We start from the raw sequence: 14,708 nt of genomic DNA, 5'->3' as shown, positions 1-14,708 counted from the left end.
TCTTTTCAATTTAGGCATGTTCTTTGGGAATGTGAATGTCCGCCAAATAAGTTGTTTGAAGTTTAGTAAGAAAAACTACTAATAGACTCGATTGCTTGCGAAGTAAGCCTTATTCATGTATGGATTGCTCTTGTTAAGATGTGAATTCTGAAAAATTGAGCAAAATGAAAGGCTTCAGGAAGAACTGGTATGTCATTCATTCTGTAAATATTCTTTTAAAGATACGCCATAGTGTACATTTTATAACCAATGGTTCTCTTCAAAAAGTGTCATGCACAATAGACATGTTTGTGAAAGCTATATCATGATTTTACTCTTGAAGCTAGGGGTGGGGAAGTCATGTAGTTGTTTGTATCCCAATTTGAATAGTTTGATGTAGTTGAATCATAACTCCAAGACCCCAGTTTGATATTTTAAAAGTAACTTTTATTTTTTGAATGTGTCAGGATGTGTGAAAAATATGAAGAAATTGAGGTAAACTATTTAATTATCCATCTCTAAATTGTAAAATTCAAAAACAGAAATTTGACGTGTATAAAAAGTCATCCCATAATATTGAGTTATCGACTATTCTTTGTTTCTATTTTTGGAGGGGGTAATCCACTCATGTTATCCAATGTAATCCATACTATTTTGATAAAATAACAAGCACCCCCCAAAAGGCTTGTGAACCCACTTATAATCTCTCAATATAAATAACTTTTCTTTTTTTTTCCTTTTTGAGGGGCGTTTTCTTTTCTTTTCTTCACTAGCTAATCTTTTACTAAAAATTATTTTTAACATAAATGGACAATAGATTAATGAAGCTAGTTTAAACTCTCTATTAGTGAGATCCTCTTATTGAAATGAGTCATGGGTTGAGATCATCTTTATATAATAGATAGATAGACATTTTAGTTTGTAAAGAGATAAATTTATGAAATAAATTAATATTTTTTTAAAACAATATTATAGGTTAAATATATTTTGGTCTCTATAAATATTTTCATTTTTCATTTCACTCTTTTTAAAAAAATTCTTCAACTCTTAGTCTCCCAAAAGTTTTGTGTCTCTTCTTTAAGTTAGATCTTTTTTTTTTTTTTGAAGGGTTCTTTAAGTTAGATCTTGTGTATCCTTCAAATTTTTCAATGGATTTTTACAGGAATATTTAGAATAATCTTGTGTACCCTTCAAATTTTTTAATGGATTTTTACAGGAATATTTAGAATAATTTTGAGAATATCTCTTTTGAAAAGATCTTGTGTACCCTTCAAATTTTTCAATTTTTCAATGGATTTTTACAGGAATAATAATTTTGAGAATATCTCTTTTGAAAAGATCTTGTGTACCCTTCAAATTTTTCAATTTTTCAATGGATTTTTACAGGAATATTTAGAATAATTATGATTATGAGTTCAATGGATTTTTACAGATATTTAGAATAATTATGATTATGAGTTCAATGGATTTTTACAGGATTATGATTATGAGTTCAATGGATTTTTACAGGAATATTTAGATGGATTTTTACAGGAATATTTAGAAGTTCAATGGATTTTTACAGGAATATTTAGAATAATTATGATTATGAGAATATCTCTTTTGTTGAAATGCTGAATAATACACAACAGTTGACTTTGTTAAATAAGCTTGGATCTCTTGTTGAAGAAATGCTGAATTGTTGAAATGCTGAATAATACACATCAGTTGACTTTGTTAAATAAGCTTGGATCTCATCCCAAAAGCTAGCTCAAATGAGCAGGGAACTCAAGCATATTTATACAATCGACAGCCCGGGAACCTGAGCGATGTGGGACTAACAACATACTACAAACAACTTCATAACCAACTTCAACACCCACCCTCACGCCTAGCGTGGGCCTGTGTCCAATTCCCACATCGCAATCCTTAACCCGGCTCTGATACCATGTTAAATAAGCTTGGATCTCATCCCAAAAGCTAGCTCAAAGGAGGAGGGAACTCAAGCATATTTATACAATCGACAGCCCGGGAACCTGAGCAATGTGGGACTAACAACATACTACAAACAACTTCATAACCAACTTCAACAGACTTAAAATCAATGATCAGAAGTGGTGATGAAAAACTTTTCGAAGACAAGTCAAATAAAAATTTTAAGATGACTAAATCAGAAAATTAAAATATTATAATCTATTCCATGTGTTTATGATATCTTTCACAAATAGACAATAAATGATTAGTAGATAAATGGGACAAACTCAGACTCATTAAAGGATCTCATTAATCTTCAATTTTCATTTGTGTTTACATGGAAATGAATAACTTAAGAGCGCTTATATGAAACGTCACATGTCTCTTCTAGTTTAACTAGGGTCTTAGGTTCGAATCCTCTTAGACGTGCAGTAACGTTAAAACTTTTAGAGCGTTCGTCACCTATTTAAATTTTACAAGGCTCGAGGAATTAGTCTGCACAATTGCACGTGCGGAGGACACTCCCTTTACACCTTAAAAAAAATTATGTAAATGAAATTTGGTAATAGGATATATCCTTGTTGAGCAAGTAACGTTCATTTATATCCTTGTCTCACTCTCACTCTTCTTTCTCTGTTCAGTCACAACTCTTTCAACGCTTCTTCTTCTTCTTCTTCTTCTTCTTCTTCTTCTTCTTCTTCTTCTTCTTCTTCTTCTTCTTCTTCTTCTTCTTCTTCTTCTTCTTCTTCTTCTTCTTCTTCTTCTTCTTCTTCTTCTCTCTTCTTCTTCTTCTTCTTCTTCTTCTTCTTCTTCTTCTTCTTCTTCTTCTTCTTCTTCTTCTTCTTCTTCTTCTTCTTCTTCTTCTTCTTCTTCTTCTTCTTCTTCTTCTTCTTCTTCTTCTTCTCTTCTTCTTCTTCTTCTTCTTCTCTTCTTCTTCTTCTTCTTCTTCTTCTTCTTCTTCTTCTTCTTCTTCTTCTTCTTCTTCTTCTTCTTCTTCTTCTTCTTCTTCTTCTTCTTCTTCTTCTTCTTCTTCTTCTTCTTCTCTTCTTCTTCTTCTTCTTCTTCTTCTTCTTCTTCTTCTCTTCTTCTTCTTCTTCTTCTTCTTCTTCTTCTTCTTCTTCTTCTTCTTCTTCTTCTTCTTCTTCTTCTTCTTCTTCTTCTTCTCTTCTTCTTCTTCTTCTTCTTCTTCTTCTTCTTCTTCTTCTTCTTCTTCTTCTTCTTCTTCTTCTTCTTCTTCTTCTTCTTCTTCTTCTTCTTCTTCTTCTTCTTCTTCTTCTTCTTCTTCTTCTTCTTCTTCTTCTTCTTCTCTCTTCTTCTTCTTCTTCTTCTTCTTCTTCTTCTTCTTCTTCTTCTTCTTCTTCTTCTTCTTCTTCTTCTTCTTCTTCTTCTTCTTCTTCTTCTTCTTCTTCTTCTTCTTCTTCTTCTTCTTCTTCTTCTCTTCTTCTTCTTCTTCTTCTTCTTCTTCTTCTTCTTCTTCTTCTTCTTCTTCTTCTTCTTCTTCTTCTTCTTCTTCTTCTTCTTCTTCTTCTTCTTCTTCTTCTTCTTCTTCTTCTTCTCTTCTTCTTCTTCTTCTTCTTCTTCTTCTTCTTCTTCTTCTTCTTCTTCTTCTTCTACTCATTCAAACCCTAAAAAACAAACCCTTTTCCAAAACATGGGCCAAAGGATTTCTTCTTGCGTTCACCCACAAGCTGTTGTTTCTCCATTTTATGGTGATTGTCAAAAATTGAAACTACTGCGAAGGTGTCTATTAGAATATAGTGAGAAGGTAACTTGGAGTACAAGCAATCTAGATAACTTGGAGAGCAAGTAATCTAGTAGAAAGTTAGTTAGGGAGTTAGTTACTCCAAATCACTATAAATAAGCTACACCTATGTACTATTTCACTATCTTTTATACAATTGTTTCTTGGTAATGACTCCTAGAGAGAACTATACAATCTATCTCTCCATTGCATTTGATCTAGAACCATGGAATCCTCTAATTCATAACAGTGTCCTTTCCCAATTATTTAGGTTGTTCACCAAAAATTTGGGCTGTGTTAGTTGTTTAGGTAGTAGTGATAGTTAAGAGTGTAGTTGGATAGTGAAGAAGACTTTAGTTGATAGTTGAAATATAGTAGTAAGTAGTGTGAGGACTTGGAGCAAGAATATATTGTATTGCTCTCCAAATTAGATTGATTGGATTGATTACAAATGAGTACATGCTTGCCTATTTATGGGTGTGAATGTCATGTTCTAGATAGTTCTTTCTAGACTCTTCATGACATTTCATACTACATGTGTAGTATTAATTAATTCTAAAACATACTAAACTATTCTAGAGAAATCTAGGCATGTACATCATTCTATAACATTCTATAGGTTACTAATGCATTCTAGAGAATTCTAGAAATATGCATCACATTTTAACACTCCTCCTTGATGCATATTTCGGTAACTCCAAGTATAGTTCGTAGTAGCTCAAATCTTGATCTTGGTAAAGCCTTTGTGAATATGTCTGCAATTTGGTCTTCTGTAGTGCAATACTCGAGCTGGATCTGTTTAGTCGCTTCTGCTTCTCTGATAAAGTGATATTTGATTGCTATGTGTTTTGTTCTACTGTGATGCACTGGATTCTTTGTGATTGCAATTGTAGATTTGTTATCACACAGTAGATTATGGAAGACTCATCTTGTATTTCACCCATTTCTTCAAGTATTCTTCGAAGCCATATAGCTTGACTTGTAGCTTCAGCTGCTGCAATGTACTCAGCCTCTGCTGTGGATTGTGCAACTGTAGCTTGCTTCTTTGACGCCCATGAGAAAAAACCTGATCCTAGTTACAATATGCTCATCACTAATGTGTGTCCCTACCACTAGCTCCCTCACGCTCTATATTTTCCAACAGGCTGGAATAAGGGCCGCCACTCAAACTGATTGTCCCTGTCATCAACATGTCTGCTACCAACTTTGCAATTTCAATTTTTTTGGGATATTTGGGTACCTGAATGACCGCAGTTTAGGGATGGAGTCCTGTCCTTTTTAACACGGTCATGACTCCTCTCATGATGCTGGAATCTCATTCCCTCTTATTGTTTCTAGTTGATGCAGAGATTATTTTGAAATTTTATTAACTTCAGTGACCAAATTAATCTATTACAATCTGAGGGATTAAATTTTTGGATTCGCACGTATCATTTTCCTTGCATATAAGTAGCATAGTAAAAATGTATTATTGCTAAATAGGTTAGTTTTAGAGACTAAATTCATGATTCATCTATATCATTTTCCTGGTGTATAAGTTAAAAATTGCGCCATAATGTACATTTTATAACCAATGGTTCTCTTTGAAATTTATTGATTGATTGAATCTTGTCATCTGCAGAATCTTTTGAGGCGTGAGGCATGAGACACTGAAGCTGTCAACTAACTACAGATCAAATTTCTATGCTCTTTCTTGTGAGGAAAAGTAATGTTTACTACTAGGATAAAGTTGTTTTTATCTGTTCTACTTTTATCAGTAGAATGTTGGTTATTCCAACAGTACTTTCTTTAGTTTTCTAGTTGTTTAAATTGCTTTGTTTTCTAGATAATCATAGACAATAGTACCTCTATCAGCAGTGTGTGTATCTATTTATATTGTTTGAAATGAAATAGGGATATAAGATAATCTTAGACAAGTTGATGAAATCTCTATCATGGGATCTGTGTTGTTATTTGATGTGGCACAATGCCTAGTTATTGATACCATGAAAGTGACTATATATTAATCAATAATCTATAGATTATCCAGGAGCCGGTGAGAGTCTTGGCAATTTAAAATTCATAATTACTTTACTCTAAAGCCTAAATATGCTTAGTCCTTATAAATTTATGAATTTTTGTTTCTAAGGTGAGATTAATTTTCATGCAATGATGGCTGGTATATTTAACACTTTTTACATGCATATCCTTTCAAATCACATTAAGTATTTGTCGAAGCATTTTAGAAACGAACCTAAAATAGTGACATCGCGGTGTGATTTGATTGAATATATGTGTACAAAGATTTTACGTTATGGATGTATATAAATTAAATCCTTCTAGATATTTGTCCAAGTTTTGTAAATCCTAAAATAGTGACATTTTGTATTTTGGAGTATATATCAATGTTTTAAAAATCACATTAAATTAAATGGTTCAACCAGTTAAACCATGGATTGACAATGAGATTTTTACTAAAGTTTGATTATTTGGGTAGTTAAACTGTGTTTTGTCTCAATTGGAGTGATTTAAGGCGGTTGAATTTCAGAAGTAAGTGTATAAGCCTTGGGCCATTAGATTGTCCAAGGGACTCCTCTCTTAATCATTGTAACAAAAATCCTTGGGTTTTGAGTTTGATGCCTTGGGATTGAACTTAGGGATTTCTTTCCAACAGCGGTGGCGATATTATTTTTTATGTGCAGACCTTCCTGTGGATTTCCATTGACGGAATCGATTGGAGTGTGGTCAATGTCAATTTTACCGGCCCCACGGTAGGTGCCAAATGTACTTGCAATGAGTACAATCTATAAAACTAGGGTTTAATCAGTTTAGGTCATGTCTTGAGAACAATCTTAAGGTGGGTATTTACATTCCTTCTTGGGCTTGTATTTCCGTGATTTGGCCCCTAAGTAGCTTAGGCCCCAAGTCACACCTTATAAGTTACCGCACGTTCTAGATGTTTCTAGAAGCCATTTAAGGTGGAGATGAGGGAAGGGCACTCCCTAGGGTCAATTGGCTCCTATGGGAGGATGTTGAGCCCTTAATATAATGCGGAGGTCCACAACCCCCCCCCCCCCCAAGAGTCTTGGGACAAGGCGAAGTGATTTGATATAAAGCTTGCGGTCCACCTTTAAATTTAACACTTATATGCAAATATCCACTCAAATTTAAAACTTATATGCAAATACATCTCTCAAATTTAAAGTTTATGTGCAAATAACCCCTTCCAATATTACACCACCAAAAAAAATAACCCCTTCCATTTTTCATTATTAACTATTGAATTTTGCTCTTCACCCAGCACTTTTCACTCGCGCCCTGCAGCCATCACGAAAATGCCCCTGCGTTACATAAGTAATGCTGCGTGAGTTAACTCACGCTGCGTGAGTTAACTCACGCTAGTTTTCAAATTGCAAAAGTGGATATATAATTGTGGATCACATTTTAGTGTGCTGTGTGGGATCTTCCAAAAGTTTAAGGGTGGTTTGTTCATTAATGGCTTCACTGTTCATGGGAATCATGATTGAAGACTTGGTGGTTGTGAATCATACCAACAAAATCATGACTGTGTGCAGCTCAAGACAATACTTTGACTTAGAATGTTGTCCGTCCAAACTTGGGTTCCATATTCACTGTGGGTCCCACATTAATAACACACCAAATAGTCCGTGCAGAATACATGCCCACAAAATACAAGAAAAAAAAATAGCACTACAGTCAAGCAAAACAAATCTAGGGTGAGTTAACTCACGTAGGGTGCGTGAGTTAACTCACGCAAGTGTAAAAAAGAGGTTTTTACATGTGCGTGACTTAAGTCACGCTGCGTTAGTTAAGTAACGCATAATTTTACACTTGCGTTAGTTAACTAGCGCAGGGATATTTTTGGAATGGCTGCAGGGCGCGAGCGAAAAGTGTAGGGCAGAGAGCAAAATTCTTAACTATTTACATATAGAAGTGGTGGTGATGAAGAGAAAGGAAACTTGAGACAGGTAGCGAAATAGACGATTTGATGGAAAATTTATTATTTTATTTTATTTATTTAATATTTTTTATAAATTTAAAACAAAATAGTCATGTATTTTTTGTCATTTCAAAATATTTTCATTTTTATAAATTTTGTTTTTATTTTCAGCTACAAATTATTAGTTATCAACTTTCTATTATAAGTTAGTTTTTCAACTATCACCTAACTTTTAAATTATCAATTTGCTTATAGCTTAACTTTACCGATCAATGTCTTACTTGGTATACTACCAACCTAAACGTGTCTGAATGTGTGAAAAATATGAAGAATTTGAAGTAAACAATTTAAATCTCCAAATTGTGAAATTCAAAAACAATAATTTGACGTGTATAAAAAAGCATCCCATGTGTCGGCACAGCCGTGTGGCTGGTGACATGGGCTGTGCCAAGCTTCTGACTTGGGGGCTTTATATTTTTGCACCAAATCTTCGTATTTTTAGTCTGAATCAGCTCCGAATCCCCTTTCTTTTGCTCCAAGACTCAATCTTTAGAATATTTGTTCCTGAAATTAAATAATTTGCAATTGAAGTAAAATAGCTTTAAAAAAGAAAATAAAAGCAAATAAAATCTAAATAAAATAGACTCAAATAATATATTAAAAACACTAATTACTCATCACTTGCGGGGAGGACATTGGGTTTACTCCTTAATTTATTTTTAATTTTTTTTATGTAAATGGATATTTGGTAATAGGATCCTTGTTAAGCAAGTAACGTCCATTTATAACCTTCTTCTTCTTCTCATTCAAACCCTAAAATACAAACCCTTTTCGAAAACATGGGACAAAGAATTTCTTCATGCATTCACCCAAGTTCTGTTTCTCCAATTTATGCTGATTGTCAAAAATTGAAACCACAAGAACAAGATCCATTCTTTATTCGGACACATCATGAGGAGATTAGGGTTCCATGTAATCCTTTTTCTTAGCTTTCTTAAAAACTATAAAAAGTTTACTTTTTAATACAAATTTCACTTTTTTGGTTCTTTGATTTTTGTGAAAACAGTTGAGTTGGGGAAGCAGCAGATCTTATTCTCTTACAAGTTGCTTAACAAGTCAGATTGTTATGCGGCTATCAAGGTTTACTCATTCACTTATTGCAGGTTAATACTCAAAATCCAAAGAAGTTTTGTGTAACCCCTAACCCTCTACTTGTGTTGCCTCCTGGGTCTACTTGTGATATTAAAGGTTTTATTCTCTTATTTTTTCCTATCATATTAACTTTTTTAAATCAATAGTTGATTGTGCGATGAGGAGAGTTGATTTTGATAGAATTGATTTTGGTTAGAAGTGATTTTGACTAAAAGTGAATTGTGTTTGGATACATTATGTAAAAGTAAATTAGGCTATAAACTTGTGTCTGAAAATCAATTCTAGAATCAAAAGCTAAAAATTCTAGGTTCAAGTAGAATCAATTGTACTCGACAACAACTAAACATGTCAAAATCAATTTTACCCCTCCAGAATTAAATTTGGTCTCTCTAGAAGTGGAACCAAACATACACTTAATAGTTTATTTGAATAGGGGTAATTTAGGTATACTATATTAGCAAGTTACTTGGTATTATCATTTAATTATGAGTAATGATATTTTGACATCCATTTGATGACAACTTTGTTTTTCTCACTTCTTATCGGTCAAAAACAATGGAGAGAGGAAAAGGAAGAGAGATGATAACAACATCACGTGAGTATGAGAGAGAAAGTTGTCCAAAAGTTGTCAAAAAGTGTGGTTGTCAAAATATCATTTCTCTTTAATTATTGATTACCTTATTATGTGTATGTGCTAGTATATATAAGTATTGTATTGTCTCGCGAAAAAATATAAACAATGTCTTCTTCTTTTGTCTCTAGTTTCTTCCTCTTAGTTTTGGAGTCTGACCTTACTCGAATAATTGAATCGTATTACATTAATTACTTAGTTACTTTTCATTTTATACGAGCCAAACATTCAACTGTTGATGAATAAATCAATGGTTGGTGTTACATGTATATACATATCAAAGCATGGATACTCAGTTTTCTAAAAATTCAAACTAAATAGCTTCCTTGTTTACTTATTGAATGTTTGTGACATATTTACATTTTCACATTGTAGTTACAATGCAAGCCCAAGACAAGGCACCTTCTGACATGCAACGCAAAGATACTTTTGTCATTCAAAGCGTGTTTGCAAGGCCTGGAAAAGTCATGAAAGATATCACTCCAGAAATGGTAACCTCAAATAACAAATTGTTTCTTGATATAGTTTAGAGAATCACAATACTGTATGTGTCAAATGACATCTTTAAGTGTTTTCTGCCGATCTCGCATAATTTAATCCTTTTCTTTTCTCGTGTCATTTAGTTTGAAAAAGACTCCGGCTATGAGGTTAAAGAGTGCAAATTGACAGTTGTTTACGTTGCTCCTCCTAAACCACCATCCCCAGTTCAAGAAGGATCTGCTGAAGATTTGTCTCCTCAAGCATCTGTCTTTCCTGATAAGGTTTTTTATTTAATATTTTTAAAGCAGTTCACATATAATTTCTATGCATCATATGTCACAACCACATCGTTAAAAACCTCGACCAAAACACGCTTACAATAACATATAATTTTGACCTTAACCTAAAAGGACAAGTTTTCATGTCAATGTAAAGACCTAGTGATGATTCTAATTTAGTTTAAGGAAGTCGTAATCACCTTCCAAAGGTATATTAAAATTGAAATGCACAATTTTTCAAGTTTTATGAGTTTATGTACTGATTTATATTACTAAACTGGTCTTTGATAATGATCTTGATGCATTGATTTTCTTTTGGTTCATGTTATTTCATAACCCTGATACTGAAAATAAATATGCTAATAGTCTCAATTGCCAAGTAGACCCTATTCATATCTGGATTGCTTTTAGTAAAAGCTTTGAATTCAGAAAGACTGGTTCTCATTTTGAATTTCTTATTATGTCAGGCAAGAGAGCTTATTTCAAAGTTAACTGAGGAAAATCAAAGACTTCAGGAAGAATTGGTATTGCATTTATTCCTTAAATTTTCCTCCAAAGTGGATTTCGTAATGAAGTTTTCTTTCATCACTTCTAATATGTTCATTTGTTATGTTTATTCAACTATTTAATTGATAGTTTGGGAAAGCTAAGAACATCTTAGTCATCTATTCATCAATACCTTAAAAGATTTTTATGATTCCAAGAATAAAAAGATCACATGGTAAAATAAGTGTGTGAATATATCCTACCATGTGAACTCTTGAAAGCTATTGGTTCAGCTGAGTGTTATCCATAGTCTTAGTTCTATTATAGACTGAACTGTGAAAAACTCTGGATTGTGGCCACAGTTTAATTGAGTCGGATTTTGGTTGCAATTAACCAAGTCTACAATGAGGCATTTGAGACTGAGAGACCTTTACTCTCCTATTGCCAGATTCTTTTGTAACCAATCTAAGACATTATCCTTGTAATGAAGGTTTCTGCCACCACCTTGTTAGTAAAAGGGTGACTTAACTTAACACCAAAGTGTACATACTTAGTGAACCGGTCTACTACTACTATGATGGTGTCCTTTCCCAGTTATTTAGGCTGTCCGCCAAAAATTGAGCTGGAAGAAAGGCTGCCACTCAAACTGATTGTCCCTGTCATTGACGTGTCTGCTACCAACTTCGCAATTTCAATTTTTTTTGGAAATTTGGATACCTGAATGACCCCAGGTCATGACTCCTCTCTCGTGATGCTGGAATCTCATTCCCTCTTATTGATTCTGGTTGATGTAGAAATTATTTTAAAATTTTATTAACTTCAATGACCAAATTAACTACTACAATCTGAGGGATTAAATTTTTGGATTCACTCGTATCATTTTCCTTGAACATAAGTAGCATAGTAAAAATGTATTATTGCTAAATAGTATATTTTTAGATACTAAATTGGTGATTCATCTATATCAGTTTCCTTGTCAAAATTGTTAAAAGTTTGGTGTAGAAGTTAATAATTGTGCCATAGTATACATTTTATAACCAATGATTTTCTTGGAAAATTATTGATTGATTGAATCTTGTCATCCACAGAATCTTTTGAGGCGTGAGGCATGAGACACTGAAGCTGCCAACTAACTACAGATGAAATTTCTATGCTCTTTCTTGTGAGGAAAAGTAATGTTTACTACTAGGATAAAGTTGTTTTATCTGTTCTACTTTTACTCATTTATCACTAGAATGTTGGTTATTCCAACAGTACTTTCTTTAGTTTTCTAGTTGTTTGAACTGCTTTGTTTTCCAGAAAATTATAGACAATAGTACCTCTATCAGCAGTGTGTGTATCTATTTATATGCTTTGAAATGAAATCTATATCATGAGATCTGTGTTGTTATCTGATGTGGCACATGTGATTATTTTTTTAAGTGCTCCTCATGGTTGTTGCTTGTCTCAATGCCTAGTTATTGGTACCATGAAAGTGACTTTGGGTCTGTTTGGTTAGGCCAACAAGCTACCATATAGCTTATAGTTTATAAGTTCGTAAGTTCGAAAAAACTCCGTTTGGTAATAGTCATCTTGTCAGTTATTAATCAATAATCTACGTATCATAGGAGCCATACAATTTATTTGTGGTGAGAGTAATGGCAATTAAAATTCATAATTACTTTACATTTTTTTAGAGAACATAATTACTTTACTTAAAAGCCTAGACATGCTTAGTCTTTATAAAATTATTAATTTTGGTTTTTAAGGTGAGATTAATTTTCATGCAATAACGATATAAGACTTTTTACATATGTATCTAATCAAATCACATCAAGTATTTGTAGAAATATTTTAGAAACCAACTTAAAGTAGTGACATTGAGGTGTGATTTGACTCAATATATGTGTAAAAAGATTTTATATTATGGATGTATACAAATTAAATCCTAAATATTTGTCCATGTTTTGTAAACATTAAGCCGAAAATCTCTTTAAAACTCACTGTCCAACATTTTGTATGTTGGAGTATATATCAATGTTTTAAAAACCACATTAAATCAAATGGTTCAACCGGTTAAACCATGGATTGACATTGAGATTTACTAAAGTTTGATTATTTTGGTGGTTAAACTGTGTTTTGTCCCATTAGATTGTCCTATATAAAGGACTCCTCTCTTAATCATTGTAACAAAAATCAAAATCAATGAAAATACAGTTAGATCTCTTTCTCTCTCGATGATTGTAAACTTGGAATTATAGAAACTTAACATGCTATTATAGTCTATCCATTCAGGGACATCCATAATTTATACCTACATATCAAATTCAATAGTGTTGACGTGACGAGACATAGTGGATATCAAATTCAATAGTGTTGACATGACGAGGCGTAGTGGAAAAAACTCAAACCTACATAAAATAGTGATAAGGTTTAAAATGAGTTTATAAAAAGTGGCTATCTCCACCTTACAAGTCGTTTTTTTGAGAATAAATTATGTTGAATGTAAAAACATAATATGATATCAGTTTGATTTTTTAGAAGTGACATTGTTTACTCTAACAAATCTTGTATAGTCTCACCCAACAGTAGAATGTTGGTTATTCCAACAGTTCTTCGGTATTGTAGTTGTTTAAATTGCTTTGTTTTCAAGATGATCATACACCATAGTACATCTATCAGCAGTGTGTGTGTGTGTGTATATATATATATATATATATGGGATTTGCTAGAACACACCCACTAGTTTTTATGTGGGAGTGTTTTAGCAAGCTACACCTTAAGGTGTATTTAACTACTTTTTAGTTATAACTTGCTAAAACACACCTTCTAAAAAATAAGTGGGTGTATCCTAGCAAATGCCTATAGGAGTTGCTAACATACACCCACTTATTTTTTAGAAGGTGTGTTTTAGCAACATTCACCTTAAGGTGTATTTAACAACTTTTTAGTTATATCTTTGCTAAAACACACCTTAATAAAAACTAGTGGGTGTATCCTAGCAAACCCCTATATATATATATATATATATATATATATATATATATATATATATATATATATATATATATATATATATATATGGGTTTGCTAGAACACACCCACTGGTTTTTATGTGGGAGTGTTTTAGCAAAGCTACACCTTAGGGTGTAATTAACCACTTTTTAGTTATTTACTTGCTAAAACACTCCCACATAAAAACTAGTGGGTGTGTTCTAGCAAATGCCTATAGGATTTGCTAGAACACACCCACTTGTTTTTGTTAGAAGGTGTGTTATAGCAACATACACCTTAGGGTGTATTTAACCACTTTTTAGTTATTTACTTGCTAAAACACTCCCACATAAAAACTAGTGGGTGTGTTCTAGCAAACCCCATATATGTGTATATATATATATATATATATATATATATATATATATATATATATATATATATATATATATATATATATGCATTGAAATGAAATACTATAGAAAGGTTGATGAAATTGAAATTTATATCATGGGATCTATGAGACTGTGAGAACTTATTAAAACAGTTTATGATATGTCCATAAGTTGTTTTCAACTTATTTTCATAAACTCTTTAAGATAGGTTATAAAAACAATTTATAGCTTATATGAAAATAATTGGACTTTATATTGTCTCTTGTTATAGAAATATCTTATAAAATAAGCGCTTAATTAATATGTTTCTCCAAACAGATGATTGAGCTATCATGCACATGGATTCAATTCTTGCTAAACATTTCTCTAATCTATAGAACTGTTAAACCCAAGATTATATGCAGCTTAATTATTTCTTTATCGAATTGTTGTAAGGTTTGATGGTAAAATAAGAAGTATATTATTTTAATTTAGACTCACTGCTAGACCAATTGCAAAGCCAAATGAGAACCAGATTATGAAATAAAAGCTTTAACTAACTCAATCAATTTCTTAGCTTTCAACATATCAGAATACTCTATTGAATGAAAACCATCATCATCAAAATCCTTCACGACATGAATACCGTTTTCCTTCATCAATTGAGCTAACTATTTTAAGACCAACCATTGGATTGCTATACTCATGATCACGGTCAACT

General features: G+C 32.5%; 1 pseudogene across 1 annotated transcript; it reads left to right on the top strand.

Annotated features, from left to right (window-relative positions):
* Positions 1-8,409: 8,409 nt before the first annotated feature.
* Positions 8,410-12,064, top strand: LOC146927230 (vesicle-associated protein 1-1-like; annotated as a pseudogene). The gene is made up of 6 exons (XR_015005612.1): positions 8,410-8,585; positions 8,680-8,861; positions 9,772-9,887; positions 10,020-10,157; positions 10,622-10,678; positions 11,729-12,064. The product of XR_015005612.1 is annotated as a vesicle-associated protein 1-1-like (transcript).
* The last annotated feature ends 2,644 nt before the right edge of the window (positions 12,065-14,708 follow it).

Source organism: Medicago sativa, chromosome 4 (genome assembly GCF_051527215.1).
Source record: "Medicago sativa cultivar Bolivia chromosome 4, Bolivia_mono, whole genome shotgun sequence".
NCBI lineage: Eukaryota > Viridiplantae > Streptophyta > Magnoliopsida > Fabales > Fabaceae > Medicago > Medicago sativa.
Note: the sequence above shows the minus strand (reverse complement) of the source record. Positions and strands in the feature narration are given on the sequence as shown.